The sequence below is a fragment of the Vicugna pacos genome, chromosome 16, assembly GCF_048564905.1.
Source record: "Vicugna pacos chromosome 16, VicPac4, whole genome shotgun sequence".
NCBI classification, from domain to species: Eukaryota; Metazoa; Chordata; class Mammalia; order Artiodactyla; family Camelidae; genus Vicugna; species Vicugna pacos.
The window spans coordinates 48,480,942-48,503,873 of record NC_133002.1 but is presented as its reverse complement, the minus strand read 5'-3'; the positions used below and the strand labels follow the sequence as shown (position 1 = coordinate 48,503,873).

General features: G+C 48.1%; 1 protein-coding gene across 3 annotated transcripts in view; it reads right to left on the bottom strand.

Moving 5' to 3' along the window:
* The window catches only part of MAPT (microtubule associated protein tau), a 111,663-nt gene extending 97,476 nt beyond the window's left edge, over window positions 1-14,187 (bottom strand). The window contains exon 1 of one of the 3 annotated variants that reach the window (XM_072939343.1): window positions 13,858-14,187. The gene's annotated coding sequence lies outside the window, so the exon portion shown is untranslated. The remainder of the gene's footprint in view (window positions 1-13,857) is intronic. The other 2 variants (XM_072939349.1, XM_072939351.1) reach the window with 2 other exon arrangements.
* Between the last annotated feature and the right edge of the window lie 8,745 nt (window positions 14,188-22,932).

Here is a 22,932-nt window from a genome sequence, read left to right as displayed (position 1 = left end):
GGATGAACAAATAAACAAATTATGCACCTGTTTCCCTTTCTAAAGACCTAAAAAGAGGTCTTAAGTTTTATTCAGTCCTGAATTCACTTATTCACCCATTTACTCATTCACTAAACAATTACTAAGCATTTATTCTGTGCCACACTCTGGGCCAGATACTGAGGATACAAAGATGAATAAACCATCACCCAAGAGATGGATGCAGTAGGGAGCCTGGTCCCCCCGGGGAAACCTCACAAATGGAATCAAAATTGTGCAAATTAAACAGAAAATAATGAGCACTAGTAACATGAAAGCAGAAGGTTTTAATCAATTTGCTTCAAAACTAGTAGTATAGAGAGAAACAATTAATTTACTAATTATCTTAAAATTCAAGCAACCATTTTTAGCCTTTAGTTATGAAAAAAAATAACCTGTATCACACGATGTGTTACTTAGCCAGGTCTGCCTTAAATGTGATGGTGGTGTTTCCTCTTTCGTGTCTTTGGGATCCACGGAAACGGGGGTGTGGTGAGGCAGGGCCAGCCCCACCATCACGGCCTCCAGCTCCTGGGAGACCCAGCGGGGCAGCCGCCCGTTTAGCACAGAGCAGGCTGCACCGCTTCAGTAATTTCTCCCTTCCCCTGTGCCCGCCTCCTGCTTTCCATCACCAGAGCTCAGGAGCTCTTTGGGGCACAATTTATGCCTATCCCCCAACACTTATTAGGCCGAACAGAATTTTTTTATAAGAGGAAAAAGCAATCTGTGTCTCTTCTTCCCCGCCCCCTGCACAGGCACTGGCAGGTAAACTAACTGGTAGGACCCCTCAGGCTAAAGCAGTGAAGGGAAAAGCCAGGATGAGTCTTGCTCTGGGGAGCAGAGTCCAGGCTTGAGAAACAGAAGTCCTGGGTTCGAATCCTCCATCAGCCTTAAATGAGCCCTGTGATTTCAGCTGCCACTGAATTTTCCCAAACCCCACTTAAACTTCCTGAGGGTCACCTCAGTTTCCTCATCTGTAAAGGAGAAAAGAATTCTCATAGGCTCATGTCAAGAATTAAATGAGAGAATGTGAACAGTAACATACTATGTGCCTGTTAGTAATTTGGGGGCTGCAGAGACCCCCTGGTACCCTGTGTGAGCCCCTCCCTTCTCTGTTCCCCATCACTTTTCTGGTCCTAGAGCATGAACCACAGTGGTGTAGACCTGGGGGAAATAAAGTGGATTGTTGAGTCAGGGGGGATGGAGCAGTACCTGGGGAGGGGGGGTGATGCAGACTTGGCCTCACCCCTCCTTTCCCCTCCTACTGTGACCCTTTTTCCTAACAACAGGGGCTTGTTTCATCTGCCTCACCCAAGGAAACCATCCACCTGGAATTAAATTTCTCCCTGTAGACACTGACAGGGAACCTGAACGTTACCTTCCCTGAGATTACACCCCAGGCTCCTCCAGGGTCCACACTTCCCAGCCTTTGGTGGCACATTACCCCTCCATGGACGTTTGGCGAATGTGAACATTTTTCATGCTGGAAGAAAAATGAACTTCTCTACTTGATAAGTGAGGACCGGCCCATGACACTACATTTGGTTCTGCCGTCACCGGCGACATGAAGCAGCAGCCCAGTTTAGAGGCTAGCTTTCAGTTTAAAATATTTTCTCCGGGCTCATGTTACATATGACCCAAACACGGAGGCTGGAGGGCACGGCTTCTCCGGTCATTAGCACTAATGACATGTCATTTGGCGTGCTGAATGGAACCACAGGCGGGGCTCTGAGGGTGTGAAGGCAGGCTGGCTGGACTGAGATACCACCTGGCTCCCTCCCCAGCTGAGAAATCTCTGGGCCTCAGTTTGCTCCTCTGCAAAATGAGGAGGATAATTCCTGCCTTGTAGGGGACTGAGGGTTAAATGCAGCAATATTTTTAGTAAAATAAAAGCAACCTTCGACTACCATTATTATCAGCATCTTCATATAGCAAACTTAATATGGACTAACAGTTAAGTTGGTCTGAAGTGGGGCAAAGCAACAATTATGGAATACTTTAAAGGAAATGAGATTTTTGCTATTTTTGAATATCTAGAACAACAGAGCCATGTACTAGGAAGTAGAGAATTTTCTTTATTTAAACAGGTAAAACTCATCTGATATCAGCCTATTTGATTTATTAATATCCAACTGCATGAATCAAGAGTAATTATTCTGAGCTATGTATGTGCCCAGCTCTGTGACTGGGCAAGACACCCAGGGGAGCAGGAAAGCCACATAAGACACAAGACTTGCCCTCAGTGGACATACAGCTTGTGGGAAGATGAAACCTGCACACATAGCAAGGCCAGAGGGAAAACAATTAAGTGTTAACCACCGCGGTGCTGATGACTAGTGAGAGATGAAATGCGTAGAGATCTCTGGATCCTGTAGAGTGTAGTAGATGGAGAAGGCTTCAGGGAGGACAGAGACTAAGGAAGGTCAGGGTGACTTAAAGAGGGGGAGGGAAGGGAGAGAGGACATTCTCAGCAAAGATACCATGAATGGGCTAGGGGTAGAAAGAACATGATGTTTACAAAGGAGTCAAGAGGTAGGCTGGCTAGCAGAGGGACTGGACCAGTAGGACCTGATGGGGAGGCCAAGCTGAGGCAGGGGGATGCAGGCAGGCAGAGAAGGTGGGGCATGGCTTAGCAAGGGACAGAAGAGCCAAGTGTGGACTCATGCTTGGATGGGGCAGGGTGGATGACAGGGCTGCTCTGGGAGGAAGAGTTTGGCAATGGTCTGCAAAATGGATTAGATGTCAATTTCGGACCTGAATTTGAGAACAACTTATTATTGTTTCCACAATGATGCCAAGGTGAAATGATAAGGCCTACATTCCTTTCAGTACTGGTAAGGATGGACACGAAGGGAGGGGCAGGTCCAGGTGATGTCTGGGAGGAAGAAACTGATGGTCAAGTCTGACCCAGGATATGGGAAGTTAAGGGAAGGGTGTAAGACTCCAAGGTTTGCCACATGGGGACTGGAAGATGGCAGGTTCCATTGACCAAAGTGGCCGGGACCAGGGCATAAAGAGTACAGCTTTGGGGAGAGCAGGATAAACAAGTGTTGATGATGTGGGGCCATTAGGTACCCAGGACTGATGCTCCAGGCCAGCCATGTGGTAAAGCAGCTGGGCTGCTGTCAGGGTAGGGTGACATACAGGCTCAGAAATACTTCCCACCATCTACAGGCATGAGAAACCCTCCATTCACTGGGCAAAGGCAAACAGACTGCAGCCCAGTGGCAGCCCAATTCACATTCCAAGTGCAAGTGTTCAATTAATGAGCCTTCCCCATGCCTCTTGCCACCAAACAGCCATCAGAATATTATACCATCAAAGTCAACTCCAGCCTTTAATTTAATCACTCTTGCTTTAATCGATCCCCAGCACGTGCTAAACACAGCGGCAGGAAGAGGCTGCCCTTGGGCATAATTAGAACATGAGATTCTGCACCAAGTCCCTGTCTGATTTGGAGGAAACTGAAACCCCTAGGGAAAACAGAAAGGCTCCCAGGAAATTAATTCCCGCTGAGAGTCACAGCATGAACCAAGGAAGTCCCTGCCCCTCTCCGGAGAAGTCAGCACTGGCTGGGGAGGACATCATTTGAGGCCATATAAAAGCACCCCACCCACTGTCCCACCTGGCTTTGGGCCTCCTCTCCAAAACAGGGGCAGACAAGATCAGTACAGGCTGTCTGTCCAGCCATCCCAGGCACAGGCCCTGCTGACTGCATGCTCAGCCCTGGGAAGCAGCCTGCGCAGTCTGGCTGGCACTAGAGGAGAGGGTGGCAACAGTGGCTCTAGTATTACAGGAATCAGGCTCAGCCCAGGAGGGACTTCAGATCAGGTGCTTGACTCTGACTCCCAGGGGACACCCCCCTCCCTGTGGCACTTGTTTTCTGAAAAGCTCAAAAGAATCCTCATAGATTGTTTTATTTCAGTTCTGTGATTACCCATTGAGAAGAAAAACCACATTATCGTCCATTCTGAGGAGGAAGACTGAATAATCCCCATTTTACAGATGGACAGATAGAGGTCCAGGACATCTTAATTATTGCTACAATTGGTAGGTAGTCAAGGAAGATTGCAATTAAATTCAGGGCTGGATAAGCCCAAGCTGTGGGTGATAACAGAGTCCCCCAAAATGAGGAGATGACTAACTTCTGGATTCAGGCTTGCTGGCAAGATTTATCATTTAGACAAGGAGATATTTTAAAAAGGTTTTCACTTGGCCCAGATTGTCAACTTTTAATATGAATCCTGCCAGTAAAATGTGTTTTCCCTGTGTTTCCCATCAGACATCAAACATTGGTTCATAATTATTTATAGCACTTTAGTGACACTGAAGAGGATTTATTTCAATGTATTCAGTCTTCATTAATACTCTGAAAGGAACAGAGTGCAGCCATCACTCACTGCGTTGCTGAGAAGGGACGGACTTCGGAACTAAAAGAAGAAATGAACCCAGTGGAGAGACACCCAGGAGGTACTTTATCCTCAAAAGATTAACCCTGGGGAAAAGATTAAATAGGTTTAAAGAAGATTCAGGTGAGTTTGTGAATGATCAGTCCATTATTCAAGCGGATTTAGGAATGTTCTGCAAAATCCTTCATTTCTAAGCTGGTCCCATGGCGACAGCAGAGGCAAACGCTGAACTGCTGCACAGTGGGCTGGGGCCAGCGCAGGCTTTCCCTGTTCTTAGGGAAAGGCAAGACAGAAGATGCATGGCAGAGGGCTAGTGACTCTTCCAAACAGCTATTCCTGGTGATTCTTGGCAAGCAGCAGCTTTGAAAGGGACAGGTCCATATGAAACTACACCGCATTCTTACTGGGCCCCAATGTAGCAGGTCATATACAACTATTTTATTTGTATATACGACCTTTGCTTGGCTTATAAGTTGATTTAAATTCTGATGCATTACCAATACCAAAGTTGAAAGCTGTTCTGGCTTTCAGCAAACCCAATATAAAAAACCCAGACATACAACAAATAAGATAGCGAATGCTCACATTTAAACATTAAACCAAAGAGATTCTTTAAATTGTAACCTTCCTGTGGGTACTTAAGCCTTTAGATTATTAATTACCCAATACGCCTCTTTTTCAGGCCATAGGAGAGGAATGAGGTAAGACAGTGATCTGGTACCAACTGTCCAATTAGGAACACTTGGAAATGACCTGGAAATCAATGGCAGAGCTGGATACGATCCAGGACAATTCTGTTGACGCAGAATTTAAAATGCTAGTTCTAATTCAGGGGGAAAGTCTGTCCTTTATTCTGGGGGAGGGGCGCAGTTCCATGATTCCATGAATTGTTCCTTTCTGCCACTTCCTTCCTGGCACCATGTACTGGCTGTAGATCACATCACAGGCGATTGTGGACCCAGGGGTCCTCTAATATCCTTGGTGTCCTGGGGAGGAGGACACGAGGATGAAAGTGCCTCCCGAGACTCTTTGTAGGACTGTTAGGCTCAGGTCCCAAGACAGTATCACTCAGCCTTCCCGAGAAACCAGGAATCTGGGCCATAAGCTGGAAGGAAAACCAGCAGCTGGGACCAGAGATAATGCATAACCCTCTTCTCTTTGATGCTGACTTAGCAGTGCAGCAGACAGGACCAAAGGGAGGCCCATGAGTGAAGCATCAATATCAGTGGCTTCAGATTTAATTTGAACTTGCTGATTTAGAAATGGCTTTTAAAATTGTTGGACCTTGATCTAAAACTCCTCCACTAAGGAAAGTTAACACAGTAAAGAGAATTTAAATTTGTTTTGAGTCCTATGGGGAGAATTCTGCAATGCCCCCTTCAGTCGGGCTTCTATGTGAAGTGCTAGTCCTGGAAGAAAGGCAGGACGATGCCCGTCATTCACTAAACACAGAAGTCTGCACAACAGGCCCTCTCCTACCTGACACCATGTAAGAAGCAGAAATCAAAGACCGTAAAAATTCAAGGCTGCGTCCACAGGGCCCGGCGTCCATAGCCACGGCCACCTCCTACCACAGTCAACCCTCTAGGTCCATCATACTTATTATAATAGTCACATAACTTAAATCAAGTGCAAGCTGATGCAAGTATTAAATGAAAGATGAATTCTGAAAATCATTAATTGCCTTTTGGAAAATCAAGATGAATACTTTGGAGAGACTTCACAAATGTGAGTAATTTTTTACCTGTCAAATAAGATGTTAAAGACTGTGAAAAAAAAATAGTAAAACTTTAGAGAGATTCCGTCTTCAGATTACTCCACAGTGTAAGTCCTTGTTCCAAAGAGCTGGAAGTCCTAGACAACGTATTATGAGTGTAACTTATGCCAAAAAGACAAGGAATTCCAACCAGCTGACCCAAGCACTCAGAGAAGGCCTGGGCCCTGCACCAAAAGATAGGGGAATAAATGCACAACTCTCTCGTTAAGCTGAATGCTTGACATACATGCATCATTTTTTATGATTTTTCTGGTTTAATGACTTTTTTAAAAAAACTGACGCATTATGATTCTCAGTCTTCGTTCCATGAATAAGAAAGCTTCTTAAGCCGAATTTATTAATTCAGATATGACTATGGTTATCAGATGCTTGGAGCTCCCTGGATTTAGAACATGTCCAGTTTGCTTTCCTTAACATTTTTTCTACTTGACTCTCAACTGCCACCTTGAAGCCTGCTTCCCAGTTTACCACCTTCCCCACTCTGCTTCATTATTTCATTGTTAAAATCTCTCCTCCACTGCCTCCCATTACTTTCTCAATCTCATCAGCACTCACTATTTATTCCATGAGTCAACTAGTAAGATCTCTGAACCCGACCCGCTCAGCCGGGTCACCACTCCCAGGTGGTGGGAGGGAGGGCAGCTCAGCTCTGGCAAGTGGGGAAGAGTCCACAGTCTATTCCTGGCATGGAGTGGATTTCAGGAAGAAAGAGGACAGAAGCAGGGACAACAGATGATAAGTCACTCTGCTCGCCTGTGGTGAGAGTTCTATGGGTGCATTTAAACTTGGGTGTGTGCGATTTTCGGGGATCCACTTCTACCCAAACATCCAGGGACAACTACCTACTTCTCCTATGGTGATCCCTACACAGTGTAACAATTTATCTGTTTAAACTGATTCCACCGCCAGGGTCAGTAGGAGTCTTTGCACATTCATCCAATCACAAAGGTCTACTGAGAGGCTGCTGCCCACGAAGCCACTTACTGAGCAATTAGTATGTGCCAAACCCTGGGCTAAGCATGACATTACCCCATTTAAACATCATAGCAACCTGTGAAATAGGTACTATCATGCCCCAAGTTACAGACAATAAAAAACACTCCAAGAGGCTAAACAACACAGCTTAGGTCCCATAGTGAGTGGGGGAGTTTAGATTTGCACCCAGGATGTCCAATCCAAGCCCCAATCCTTAACCATTAGGCCAAACCTACTGTCTTTACATGCTGGATGCTGCCCTCCGCTGGGGACCTGTCTGGGGAAAACCAGCGTCTGCCCTCCAGGCACTCACAAACCTTCCTTGAATAGCTAAGGCACAAAATGCATTTCCTGGGGATTAATTCTTAGTGTTCCTGATCAGGGCAAGCATAGAGCCCGCTGAAATATCAATAAAGCAAAAGCAATTTCAGATAATCTATCTGGAAGTTATTCAAGCTGACGTTTTATGGAAGCCGATCCCTACACCTGCAGAATGTTTGCCAACCAAGGAACCCAAAAAGCTCAAAAACCATCCTGAGCTGGCCTCGCGCTGCTTCGCCGCACTCAGGTGGGGGCCATCTGGGCAGGAAGGGAACCTGGCAGAGGTGGCAGGAGTGTGGTGCCGCAAGCAGGAAAAGAATTCTTGGACAGCAGCCCCCTTGGCAAGGGAACAGAAGTGAGTCTGGTGTATGTGATGTGGACGCTGCCTGTCCAGTTGCCCACACTGGTGGTTGTGGGAAGCAATGGAATCACAGCCGCGTAGCACCCTTGTCTGGGTGGAGTGGCAGTGAGTCCTGTGGATGGAGGATTCCAGGCAGTCCCTCTACATCACAGTATACTGGAATATTTACTGCAGAACCTGGATCCCAGGAAGTGAGAAACACCCCCAAACCCACCTTTGCCAAGGAAGACAGACTCTTGCATGAGGTCCTTCCTACGCCAGACTGACTCCTCTCACCCGCACATGCTCAGAGCTGGGTCCCAACGGCAGGTGCCAAAGCTTCAACTCTCTGAGGTGCAGAACCTAAGATGAGAATCTGATGGCCTCAAAACTTCAGTGATTTGACCTTGACCATAGCTGAGTGTACGTCACAATCCCCGGATCTTGATTTCCAGCCTTCTTTGAGCCAATCAGACCTAGCTGCTCCAGTATATAACAGAGTAGTCCTGAAATCCTGGATTGGAGGAAGAGGTTTCAGGTCCCCAGGTTATTTCCCATTTTATAAACTGAGGTACAGAGGTTGAGGGAAATCCCTTGTTCCATGTGTTAAGGATGAAGTTCTGAGCTTTATGCAGCGCTCCAAGTACAGACTCTTGCACAAGTTCATGTGTGAGTCAGCAGTTTTGGAGTTAGAATATCCACTGGGTCAATGTTATAGATTGTGCTTTGGTTCCCGCTAGCCCACACAAGGCCTATTAAGCCCACGTGTAGCTGAAAGGGGGAGGGGGCTACTGTCAGACGCCCAGCTCCACCACTCACTGGCTGGGTGACTTTCGTGCGTTACTAAACCTCTCTGTACTTCAGTTTCCGCATATGTAATATGGAGATAACCGAACCTGCCACGCTAAAGGTTGTTGTGAGGATTAAATGAGATAATCTCTGCAGAGCACTCTGAACAGTGCCTCCTAGAAGACACTCAATGAATGTAAGGTGAGATAACAGTGCCAGGGTAACAATGTTTCTATGGTGGGGCTCCTCAACCCTGGCACCAGTGATATTTGGGACCGTATCATTTAAGCATCCCAGGCCTTGTAGGATGTTTAGCAGCATGTAGCATCCCTAGCCTCTAACCACTAGATGCCAGTAGCACCCTCTCCCACTTGTGAAAATAAAAGATATCTTTAGACATCTCAATGGCCTGAGAGGTTGGGAACCACTGTTTTATAGGAAAACAGCTAAAAGTCCCAGCTAGAACATGGATTCCTCTCCCTGCTGCAGCCCAGATGGTTAGGCTGGGTCCCCTCTTCCCCTCACCTCCTGAGGTGCCCCTCCCATGCCAGTTCCAAGTCACTGGTAGAAGCACCTAAGGTGGCAAGTTAGTGCTGGCTGATCAGGTGAGCGTTTCTGGGGATGTGGAGGGGTTGGGGCAGGGGTCCTCTGAGGTGGGATGATGAAAACTGGAAGGAAGGAGAAGGAGCAGAGGCAAATAGGGTTTCCCACCTCCATCTCTCTGACCTCCTGCCATGAGGAGCAGCTGCAGCCCTAAAGGTGGCAGGGCGGGGTCTTCCTTCCCTGGGGGGAGTATGGTCTCTCCCCTCTCCTCTCTTCTGTGCCCTTCTGGCCAGCAAGGGTGAGGTGAGCAGTGGGGACCAGAAGTACTACAGTGGGAAGGTGGGAAAGCAAAGAGGGAGGGTGGGGAGGTGCACCAAGGGGCACAGGCATCTTTCTGGGTGTCATCTGGATACAGAGCAGGGGACATACTGGCTTGGATTTATCCCCAAAATTTCTTGATGCCATGACCTTGAATAAAGCCCTCCTCCCATTCTGCTTTCTCTTCACCACCTTTTTGACCTGCACTTTCCCACTTTATTCATTTATTTGTTAAATGAATATGACCCAAAGACCTATTGTATGTCTAGCACTGTAGGAGGCACCAAAGGGTGTTTTTACTTGTTTTTAAGTGATTTCTTTTTCAAGGTTAGAGTAAGGAAGATACTAATTAACTAAATAGAAGGCACAATCTAGCTGGAAAACTAACATATGTTCGTGTACACAGCCGTGGAGCCACCCCAACCATATACATAAATGCTGAGGGAAGGTGGAATAAAACACAATTTCTTACAATTTTCAACAAATGGGCTTCATGAACTGATGTTAAAAGGGCAGAAGGAAAATTCAGCCTAAATAAAGGGCACCACCATCCTGCCACATCTCCAGACTGACACAGTTCTCAAAGGGCATGTGGGTCAAAGGGCATGTTCAACTGAAGGCACTCTTTTACCAACTGGAATAAATTTTACCCTTCCTCAATCAAACCGACTGTAAGTTTTCTTCTTGTAATTTGTGGAAATAATCCGTTTCTTTTGTTCCTGTGCAGGGATCTGTGTCTGATACTAGAAATCACCCAAAAGCCACGCCTCTCCATGATGGGCGTGTGCAGACAAGGTCTTCGGGGACAGGGACACACAGTCACAGACTGTCATTCATCCAAAACCTAGCAAAGCCAACAAACTCCTCCTCCAAATTATCCAAAGTTGAACCCCAAGATTGAAGCCAGGTTAGTGCAGTAAACACAGCCTGTTATAGAAGCAAATATTGGTCAAGAAATTGATTAGCTTCAAGAGTCACTCTGAGAGGGCGCTGGGAGAAGTGAGTAATTTATTTAGGGGAAGGTTTGGAAATGGAGGAATGGATAAGCAATTCTTAAGTGCTAAATATGAGCAGCACAAAACACAAAATAATACCTTAATTCATTGTGGTAGGAAAGGCATTTCTCTTTCTGTCGTAGGATGAGTCAATCTGAGGGACAGGGATCAGATAAAACTCGAGGCTGTCCTGCTGAGCCTGAATGCGCGGTGGCCTGGAGGGACAGGCGGACAGTCGCTGTCCCAGGTCCCATCATCCATCCCAACCCGGACCAGTCAGAGCCCCGCGCATGGAGTTACCAGAGCGCCAGGCGCCTAGTGGGGTCTCCTAAGGCTTAAAACAGCCCCCACCTGCGGAGTTTCGGGGACAGGAATCGATGGCTCTCGAATCCGCGCCCCGGAAACCGAGGCGCCGCGGCTGGCTCCGTGCTTCAGCGTCGGAGCGTGGGCGCAAACGCGGTATCCCTCTAGATCCAATAGAGGAAGCTGATTAGGTAAGGCGCGCCCAGAGCCAGGGATGGAGTTTCCCGATCAGCGTACGAAGAACCATCCCCCGGCCCCAGGGATTCCTCCATTAACAGCCCCCCTCCCCCCACCGGCCTTGCCGACTCCAGAGCCCCGCCAACACATTTCAAAATAGAGTAAAATCGCGGACGCCTGTACTACGCTTTGTTCCTCGCACTGCGCTAAACGCGTTTGCCTTCGCCGCTTTCCTTTTCTCCCGACCGACAGGAGATGACTTCTCTGTCCACAGTCCATCCCGGGCAGAGGTAGCTGCGGGCTCCCCGTTCCGAGGGCCGCTCCAACACCCTCGCTCTGTCTGGAACCAGAATCTCCTGTCCAGCTCAATGGAAGAGGGAGGAAGCTGAGAAGATGCTCGAATTGATCCGTGAACCTCTAGGCAACGCGCCCGTGCTGGGCCCAGCTCTGCAGGGAGGTTCCGACCCCTAAGCCACAAGAAGGTTCGGCCTGACCGTGGGTGGACTCTTGATCGCCAGCCGAGCTATTCCCCGCAAATTCAGCCCAATCTGCGCGGCTCGAGAGGATGATTCCGCCCCTAAAATGATCCCTCTCAGAACTGCGCCCCCGCACCAATTTCCAGCGATAGAATGAACAAGAAAGCTGCCAGGACCCGGCTAATCGAAGGAGGGCGAGGCTCGGATTTGTTTGCCAGGGTCCGTACCCGCCTCCCTATCTTCCCACCTTCCCCCGGTTTGAAGGGCGGCGGCGAACTCGGGCTTTTAAAGTGAAAATCCCGCATGTTTCTAAAATAATATTCGGCTATAATAATAAAAATACATGAGAGACGCCTATCTGGGTGGCTGCGGACGCCGGAGGCCAATTAGGAAGAGCCACGGGTTTAGGGTTGGGGGAGTCTCACTCCAGCGTCCTCCAGGAGTCTGAGGGGCCGCAGCTACCCCTACCCCAGGGTTCTCCATCTCTGTTGGGAAGGGGTGGGGCAACGCCCCAAGGTCCATTCCTGGGGCGCGTGTGGTCTCCATGACAACGTCCCCTCTGCGCCCCCGCTCTCAGTCAGCCTGATAAAATGGGTGTGGCCTGCAGCACCCGAGGAAACCTCATGCCCCTTCCTCACATTCTCCCTCCTGGCGAAGCAACAGGGCGTGAAGCGAAGAGGGCCCCCACCTGCGAACTCTCGTCGGGGGTCTCCGGTGCCCCCTTGGTGGGCAGCCTGGTGGGGTGTGGCCCCCGGGACGCTCCGGGTGTAGGGAGGGGCATCGTCCCTCTACGGCCACCCGCCCGCACCTCACGCAGAGACCTCGAATCCCACCCCTTCGGCCCCACGGACGCTTTCTGGCGCGCGGCCCGGCTCTGGGAGGGGGCGGCGCATGGTCACGCCCGTTGCAATCGTGCACCCGGGGCTGACTCGAGTTCCTCTACCCTGGCAAGCCCCGAGGCTAACAAAGGGCTCAAAAATGAGGGGCAAAAAGCGGGGAAAGGGGCGGGAGCCTTGGGTAAACACCCTCATAGAATGAAAGCCAAAACCCGGGGCTGGTAACACAGATCACGTAAGCACTACAAACAAAGCAACGAGCCCCAGAGGAAGATCCCGGGTGAAAGCCCCCAGTGCTCGAACCCACAGCAGCAAAACGCCAAGATTTCAGCGCTAACTGCCCCCCCCCCCCCGCCTTAATAACAGTCCCGCCCTGTCCTCCGAAGCTCAGCCACCTGGCTTGGCATGGTACTGTAAAGACGTGACACGCCGCAAAAAGATGGCACCTCGCGTTCGGAGGGGAAAAAAGCAGGGGTGGAAGTGGGAGGAGGCACAGCCTACCCTCCCCCTCCTCACCCACCCGGGTCCACACCCACTGCCGCAGTGAGGGGCGAGCCCTGCGCGCCAGCCCTGCGCCTCCGGCAGAGAGCGCACACGCCGGACGCCGGCGCAGAGCGCAGAGAAAGGGGCCCGCCCAAAAATGCACCTGCAGCCCCCTCGCCGGTCTGTCCTGGGCTGCGGCTGTGCGCGCCCTCGAGCCCGGATCGGCAGCTGCCGTGTCTTTCCACATCGCAAGGCCAGATGACCCCTGCCTTTCCGAACCTCCACACTGGGATCTGTGCACCACCTTCTCTCGGGCACGGCGCTGCTCGCGTCTCGGTGCCAGGCGCGCGCAGGGGGAAGGGCAACTAAAGTGACAGCGCCAGGACCCCTCCCCATCTCCCTGATTCCACTCCCAGCCCCCAAATGTCCCCTGCGGGTTTCTGAAGGAGGAAAACGAGGAGGCGGTGGCCACCGCCTTAAATAAGGAGCAGCGAAAGCCCCTTATTTCGATATGGAATATCTGCCAGAGAGCTGTAGGGAGGGGCAGGCAGGGAGTCATCTTTTCTAGAACCCGATCGATACCTTCCTTAGAGCTGATGGCAAACGGAGGCAAAGAAATCAGATGACAGATTCGGTTTCGGTGGTCGTCACTGGACCACCCCCCTCCGACACACACACATACAGAGTCTACACGCCCATTGCGGCAAAAGACGGTGTTCGAGAGTGCATAGCAGCACCCTCCCCCAGGTCACCGCCATCCCGAGCCCCACCCTGTGGGCACAACCTCTGCCCAGGTCTGCCCGAAGCAGATCGTATCGACCATCCCAGGACGGACGGACACACACACACACACACACACACACACACACACAGAGCCCTTGCGCGCACGCACACACACACACACACACAGCCCTTGCATGGTTCCCTTTCCAACCCGCCCTAGTTCCAGACCTGGAGCGTAGACCGCGCAAAGAGGGGACCCCGCCGTTGCCCCCGACCAATGCCCACTTCATGAAACCCATCTCTGGGGCAAGGGACGGCGGCATGGAGGTGCAAAGGGGCGGACAAGGAGACAGATTTCGGAGCCTCCCACTTACCTGATAGTCGACAGAGGGCGAGGACAGTAGAGGAAAGCAGAGGAGAAAGTGGCTGTGGTGGCGGCGGCTGAAGGTGGGCGGCGGCGGCGGCGGCGCTGCTACTGGTGCGGGAGCTGGTGGGTGGCGGAGACTGCGAGCGCGCGCACCAGCAAGAGGGCGCGCTCCCGCGGCCGGCGGGCAGCGCAGGCGCGAGCGGCGGGAGCGCGAGCCTCCCCAGGGGAGGGGAGGGCAGTGAGGCCTTCTCAGGCGTCTTCACCTCCGGCCACCAGTGGGCGCAGGCGAGCGCCTCACCAATCGGCCCTTCCCAGCCTTCTGGCTCTCTTCTCTCGGCGCTTCGCTTCCCGGGTCCCCCTCTCCTCCCACGCCTTGGGCCGCGGCGCTGACCGCCACGCGCACGCGCGCTCCTTGGCGCACGCGTACTCTGGGTCTCCTCTCGCGGCTGGCGCCTTTGTCTTGTCGGAGGGGTCTCCTCCCTTGGGAGAGAGGTTGGGTTGCCTTTGGAGTCGAAAAGAGGCTGGGTTCTCCGGTACCGAAACTGCTGCCCCTTTTTTTCCTGTCGCCCTGCGGTGGATGGCCTATCTCAGAAGGGTTCTGGGCGGGTTTCCACGTGGTCAGCTCTCTTGTCAATCCACCCTGGATTTGAAGACCTCCTCCAGGCTCGTCCTGCTTAGCGCTGGCCCGGCACTGTGACCCTCCAATGAATTTCCCAAAATGATTTCCCTTGTTGGAGATCTGTTTCCCTGGGTCGGCTTCCTTTCACCCGGCTTTCTTTCCACCTTTTTTGTTATTGATCAAGGTGAATTTTTCCTTTAGCAAATCTACTTAAAACAGGTTAACTCAGTTGTAATACAGTAGTGCAGGTTTGGTTTTGTTTTATTTTGGTTTTGGGTTTAGGGGTTTTGTTTGGTTTGTTTAACAAGGAGCATTTGAATCTATTGTTTATGTAATTGTGACCCAAGAATAAAATAATAAATTAGATGGAGGTTCAAATGACACATTACAGAGCACTGTCACATATACAGTTATTTTTACCTCGTTTGTTGAAACACTTATACTGTAAATAGCTTGAAATCTGAATTTCTAAGTCCCTCGTGGAGGTTCTTACCTGGGTAACACGCCTCAGACTGGAGCTGATTAGAGACTCATTCACCCAACCTACAGGGTTTGTCCTTAGCTTGGTCTCCCCAACATCTGATTAAAGTCCTGGCAGTGGGAGGCTTCAAGTGTTTGAGGGCTTGGGGACAGCCATCTTGTCCTAGGAGGATAGGAGTTTGTCTGAAAACTTTAATTTGTGTAGCTCTTATATTCTTTTTTAAAAAACAGCAATATGGTATGTTATAGATGAATAAAAAAAAGCAAGTAATTAAAAATACTTTATTCACATGGATTTAATTAATGTATTATTGGGAGCACTGAGTGGATGATGGAGATGAGGGCCAATTTCTTGAGTCTAGAAGAGATCTGATTTTTGTTCCAACTGCCACCACCCTAAAGACCCTTACCTTGGTTCTGGATATGTAGTGACTTAACTGGTCTCCCTTCTCTGTTTCTTTCTGTATCAGCCCGCCCTGCCTAAAGGCTTCTGAGTGCTCCCTAAGTTGAATTAAACTCCTTAGCCTTAAACTCCTCTTCATCTTCTCCCCTATCATCGGATGCTCTGTCCTCTTCAGTTTTCTCTCTCATCTACTCTGTGGCCTCTTCAGTTTTCTCTCTCATCTACTCTGTGGCTTGTTTGACTGCTCTTGCTCTACTCTGGGGTTTCCCCTTTGCCTACAAAATCCTTTCTCTTTATCCACCTACCAATATCCTACCTAACTTTAAAACTCTATCTTAAATTTTACCAAAGCCTCCCCTAATCATTCCAATGGAAGGGATAGTTCTGCCCTCTAGAAGGAACTTAGCAAAGTTACTCATCTCCTCTCAGAAAGTGGAGAGGGGTGTGGAGATAGTATCAGTCTTACAGGACTGAAGTTTTATTCTTGTCCCCATTTGTCTTCTTTCCCCCTTTTCCTGTATGGGGATCATATGTCCTTGCCTATTACCTTGTGATCTGTTCTGCCCCACTCTACTCTCCTAATGATATTTGCCCTGGCTGTGTGATGGTCTCTGGCTTCTAGAACTAAATGGATGTCAAGTAGTTGTGTCCATGAAGAGCTTTAAGGGACAACATGAGTTTCTACCACTTTTTTTCTTCCCCTCCCCCACCAGAATGGCATGCCCCTATGGGACTGTTCCTTCAGCCTGGATCCCAGGATGAAAAAACACAAGGAAGTACATGTAACATGAGCAAGAAATGGACAGTCATTGTGTGCATCACTGAGATTTGGGGACTTGTCACCACAGCAAAGCTGACTAACACAGGGATTAAATGAAAACTTATAAATATATATTTATAATAATTTATATATGTATATAATATATAATGTATTTATAATATATAATATATCTATAATAACATATATTTATAAATTCTCATTTAATCCATATATATGGATTAAATATATGTATGTGTATATGTATATATATTTGAATTTTTAACAACACGGGTTTCAGGTGCCAACCCTCACTCATTCAAAAATCTTCACATATAACGGTATAACTTTACAATGGGCCCTTTGAATACTTGGATTCAACCAACTGCAGATCACATAGTACTATTGTATGTATTTACTGAAAAAATACACATATACATGGACCCACGCAGTTTAAACTCATTTTTCAAGGGTCAATCATATAGATAGATAGATAGATAGATAGATATAGATAGATATATACATATATATACACACACACATATATATATATATCTTTGATACATATATTAAGCAGATCTGTCATCTAACTGCATATAATGTGGAGTAGAGTGTTCATTCCAGATAGTGAGCCATTAGCTACCTATGGTGATTAAACTAATTCAGGCCAAGAAAATGCATCCCCTCCCTTCCTCCCTGTCCCTCCCTTTTGCTGAAATAGAAATCTCATGGCAACATACAGCACATCATACCCACCATACAGAACCTTAGAAGGTAGAAAGTTCTCCAGGGAAAGAGAACTGGATTAGGTTTCAGAAGGGTTGGGTCCTATCTTAGCCATCTTGTGTAACCTTAGACTAATTCACTAACTTCTCTGGACTTCGATTTCCTTATGTAGCCATGTCCCAGGTGGGATTGGAACTAAGATCCAGATACCTAGAGAGTTTGGGAACTCTGCTATCAAATCTATTTGCATACTGTTTTAATCAAGCTAAACTTTTGTAACAAATAGATCCCAAAATGTAATGGCTTAAACACAACTCCCCTAACAGTCTAGGGGGCAGTGTTGCAGGTTAGTGGAACCCAAGCTCCTTCCATCTTGTGGCTCTTCTGCTCCTTAGAGCCTTGTTGTTTGCTTTGTTGAGGCTGGACACAGGGTCTGAATTCACATTGCTACTCAGAGACCTGGATTATCATCATGGCCCTCATAAGAGTCGGGGAGCCAGGTAACAAATGGTGTGATTGCAAAGGGCTGGCTGAAAATGAGTCTGTTGTGTCCATAGACCCCCACCCAGTCATCATTTACAGATCCCACATGAAAAATTCAGGTAGACATTTATGATAGTTAGAGCAGCCTCTCACACTGGGTTGACTTGTATAGTCAATAAACCTCCAAATCATCCCCCTTTCCCAAGTCAACATAACAAATTAGAAATAATATTACATTCTGGGGTGGGAGAATTGATTAATGACAGCTTTAGGGATCTAAAGGATTCAGGGATAGTGGTTTCCTTCATTTCTCCCTTTAATTTACTAGTCTGGTTCACAAAGAAACAAGAGAGGTACCATGGAATGACACTAAACTACTGGGGACTCGGTGGAGAAGTAGCCCCATTGTACTCGCCATGCCAGCTGCAATATCGTGGCTAGAACAGATGAACAGTCTCAGATACATGCCGTGTGGCCACGATTTGGTGGCTTCACTTTTTTCTCTTCCTATCAGAAAGGAGGATGCGAGATAGTCCACATTCACGTGGAATGGACAACAGTCCATGTGAACAGTCTCCTTCTGGGCTGTGTTAACTTTTCCACTCTGTCACAGTACAGTCTGGGACAGTTTTCTAATTTATTGCTTATCTCCAAAGCCATCCTCTGTTACCTGCTCTGTGATAATGGAGCTAGACCCTTTAAGGATTCCTCCTTTGTAGATAATTAACACTGCTGTATGTTATAAGTGAAAGTTGTTAAGAGAGTTAAATCCTAAGAGTTCCCATCACAAGGAAAATAATTTTTTTTCCTATTTCTTTAATGTTGTGTCTGTATGAGATGGTGGACATTCACTAAACCTGTTATAACCATCATTTCATGAGGGATGTAAGTGAAATCATTACGTTGTTCACCTTAAACTTGTACCAAGTTGTGTGCCAGTTACATCTCAATAAAACTGAGATGAGGAAAGGGGAGGATTTCTCTTTTGTGGTGAGCATGTTAAGTTTTGTCAGTCAACAACGCAGAAGGAAGAGGCTTTCTTTATGGGTTCCAAAGTGCTTGAATTTCGTTTCTTTTTGCTTCTACTGTATGACTGTCAGAGGCGTGTGTGAGGTGACGTCCGGTGGCACTCTTGACCCTCTGCATACTGAGAGTTGGCATCCTTGGTGAGTTGCAGCCTTGGATCTGGTCCAGCACTCGCCTCACTGTGGCTCTCCTGATGTGGACACCTTGCACCCAGGATTCTCTGCTGAAAATCAAGCTCCTGGTACCCTGAGTCCCACTGTGCGCATACCCATGAGTACTGACCCACCTGCATCCTGGAGGGCTGTTTCCTGTGGCCCTCCTGACACAGACACTGCACATCCCAGGCCCTACCTGACCCTAATGGCAAGCAGGCTCCTGATGCTCCAACTATCTCTGCATACTTCCCGCCAGCCTCAGCTTGTCTCTACCCTAGAGAGAGCTCTCCTGCTTATTTGCCTCGATGGTTGAGCTCTGGCCTGGGACTCCCAGAAGACATCTCTACCGTCCAGTGGGCTACAAGTAGATCTTCTCCAGTGAAGTCTGAACTGCGTCCTCTGGGAGGGGACCCTCTTCCCTAGTTCATCTCTTCCTTGGGTGCTCTCTGTCTCAGCCTTAGAGTATTTTTTATGGTTCTATTTACACCTTTATAATATAATTTCTCCTCTGTTATAATGAATGATTCTTTATATTAAACTTTGCCTGTTCAAATTATTTTGTGGATTCTGTCTCCTGTTTGAATACTGGTTAATACAAAGAGATCTGGACCATTTGGATGTTCTACAGAACATCACTTTCAGCCATTATATTGATTACATCATGCTAAATAGGCCAGATGAGCAAAAAGTGGCAACCTCGTTAGAGGTGTTGGTAAGTCATACATTCTCCAGAGGGTGGGAGATAAACCCTTCAAAGATTTAAGGACCTGTCATACCAGTAAAAACTTAAGAAATCCTGTGGCTAGGGGCATAGTAGGACATCCCATCCAAAGCCAAAGACAATTTATTGCCTGTTGTACTTCCCACCATAAAGAAAGAAGCACAACACCTAGAAATTCTCTTTGGGTTCTGAGGGCAGCACATTCCGTATCTGGGAATACCACTTTGACCAATAACCAGCTGACGTGAAAGGCTGCCAGCCTGAGGTGAGGCCCAGAGCAGGCAAGGGCTCTGCAGCACATCCAGACTGCAGTTCAGGCAGCCTTGCTGTGGGGCTTCCAACCCAGCAGATTCTGGTGTTCGAGGTGTCAGTGCTGAGAAGGATGCTGTGTGGCACCTGTAGTGAGCTTCAGTGGGAGGGTCGCATGCAGGACCCCAGGGTTCTGGAGCAAGGCCACACCATCTACAGTGGAGGATCATATGCCTTTTGAAAAACAACACCTGGCGTGCTACTGTGCCCTGGTAGAAATGAAGTGCTTGACCATGGGATCCTAAGTAACTTTGCTCTTGGAACCGCCCTACATTAACTGGCTTATGTCAGACCAACCTTATGGCTTATGTCATAAGGTCAGATGGATTGTCAGCAACAATCTACTGTTAGATGGAAGTGGTAGATACATCTTGGATTGAGCCTGGGCAGGACCGAGGAGGGTACACGCAAGCTACGTGTACACACAGTTCAGACTCCCATCCCTCTCACCACAGCTGTACCAACATTCCTCCCTCGCCCACACCTATGATTCTATCAACCATCTAATGAAAGAGGAAAGAGGCAAGTTTGTTTCGTGGATTGGTTGGCTTGGTATGAAAATGACCAGAGTCATACCACAGTTTGACTCAGGAGTGGCTTTGATAGACAGAGGCAAAATCCTCCTAATGGGCAGAGATTTGGGTGCTATACCAAGTCATCGTATGATCAGAGAAGAGCTCGAGGTTAGAGATATGTACAAATAGCTGGGGAGGAGCAAATGGCCTGACTAGTTGAGCACAGACCTGGAAGGGGAAAGAGTGGAAAATTAGAGACAAGGAGCCCTGAGTACAGTCATGTGGATGGATATACGGGAGTGGGCACAAAACGTGAAAATCTTTTTTTGACTTTTTAAATGTTTATGTATTTATTTATATTTATTTTGTTTCATTTTTTATTTTTGAAAATCTTTGTACCACATGTTAATGTCCGCTAGAAGTGATCTACTGTGGGAGAGACAATAGACAACCAAGCAGACAAAACGATCAGGGCAGTTGATGCCAGTTAACCTCTTTCGTTGGCCACCCCAGTGCTGACACTATGGGCATGTGAAAGAAGTGGCCATGGTGACAAAGTTGAAGGCTATGCACAGGAGCTTGCAGTGAGCTTCCGTGGGAGGGTCACATGCAGGCCCCCAGGGTTCTGGAGCAAGGCCACACGATCTACAGTGGAGGATCATATTCCTTTTGGAACACAACTCGTGGTGTGCTACTTACCAATGGGCTCCTACTTACCAAAGCTACTGCTGCTACCAAATGTCCAACCCCCAGCAACAGAGACCAAAGCTGAGTCCTCAAAATGGCACCATCAATCAAGGAGACAACTGGTGAGTTGATTATATTGAGAACCTACCACCTCAGAAGAGTTGGTGATTTGTCTGACAGGAATGGACACAGGTTCTGGGTATGGGTTCACCTTTCCTGCCTAGATGGCTTGCACCAGTACCGCAAAAGGTCTTATGGAGTGTTTGATTCTCCAGCCAAGGATCCCACATAGCATCATATCAGACCAAGGGAACCACTTTACAGCACAGGAGGTTGGGACTGGACCCATGACCATGAGATCCAATGGTTGTACCATATATTTTACCATCTAGATGCTGCTACCCTGATAGAATTGGAATGGCTTGCTGAAGTCACAACTGAAGCATCAAATTCTTTACAAGGATGGGGAGCCATCCTCCGGGATGCAGTATAAACCATGAATTAAAGACTCCTACATAGCCTTGTGGCAAAAAAAAAAAAAGACCTCCAAACATGTCCACTCTAATCCCTAGGACCTGAATATGCTACCGTACATGGCCAAAGCGACTGTACAGATGTGATTAAGGGTATCAACCTTAGGATGGGGAGGGTATCCTACATTATCCAGATGAGCCCACTATCATAACATGAGTCCTTAAAAGTGGAGAACTTGTCCTGGCTGCAGTGAGAAAGAGAGATGTAATGATGGAAAAAGGGTCAAAGAGATGCCATGTTGCTGGCTTTAAAGATGGAGGAGGGAGGCCATGAACCAAGGAATGTGGGTGGACTCTAGAAACTCTAGAAAAGACAAAGACCCAAATTCTTCCCCAGGGACTCCAGAAAGGAAAGCAGGTCTGCCAATACTTTGATTTTAACCCAGTGAGATCTTTGTTGGACTCCTGGCCTATGGAACTGTGGGATGACAAATTTGCATTATTTTAAGCTGCTAAGTAATAATTTGCTGCAAGAGCAACAGAAAATGTCTATAAGCCCCAACAGGGAAAAAATACATCTAAGTCTGGGAACCAAGGGGTAAAATCTGAAATGGTCCCATTGCCCAATACTCCTGATGACTCCTGTGGGGAATTTGAGCTTCCGGTTCTCACCACTAGGCTTTGCAGGGTTAGAGGTCCTGATACCCCAAGGGGGAATTTCCACTTGTGACACAGCAAGAGCTTCATTGAACTAAAAACTGTGGCTGCTGCCTGAGCACTTTGGGTCCAGAGAGCACCAGGCAAGGAGAAAAGTTACTATCTTGCTGGGAATAATTGGCTTTAATCACCTTGGGGTGTAGGACTGCCACTGCACAATGGGGACTCGTGGGTGCCTCTTGTTACTCCCTTTTGTTAGAAGTCAGGGACACCAAACCAAGTCTGAGCTAGTGTATTCGTATTCTGTTGCTGCTGTAACAAATTACCATAAACTTAGTGGCTTAAAATTAAGCAAACTTATTATCTTACAGTTCTGGAGGTCAGTCCAAAGCAGATCTCAGAGGGCTAACCCCACGGGGTATTTATAGGGCTGTGTTCCATCTGAAGGTTCTGAGAGTGACTTTGTTTCCTTGTCCTTTCCAGCTTCTGAGTGTAGCCTGCATTCCATGGTGTGTAGCCACCCCCAGCTGGTAATCAAATCACTCCAACCTCTACCTCTGTTGCCAAACCCCTTCTCTGACTCTGACACTCCTGCCTCCCTGTCTCATTCATGATGATTACATGGGCCCACCCAGATAATCCAAGATACTCTCCCTATCTCAAGATCCTTAATTTCATCACAGCTTCAGAATCCATTTTGCCATACAAGGTAACATATTTACAGGCTCCAGGGATTAGGACATGGTCATCTTGGGTGCGGATATTACTCTGCTTACCCCAGAAGGACATGGCGATCTGCACACAGACCCTCTGGGGAAGATGGCCCAGGGGAACCCTGTATCTATTGGCTGACCCAGGTGAGCAATTAAACGTTCAACATGGGGCAACTCTGATGCTCTATCTTGGCTCTGGAGATCCTCACGTCGTCTGCTGAGGCTGTTGCTGGTCCTGCTCACAGCCTTACTTTTTCTTCTGCACGATTCTGCTTCTTTCTGCTCCCTTCCACAACTATTGATCATTTGTACCTGGGAGGAATCACCACGTGAGATGGTTTCTGACCATTGTTGTGGC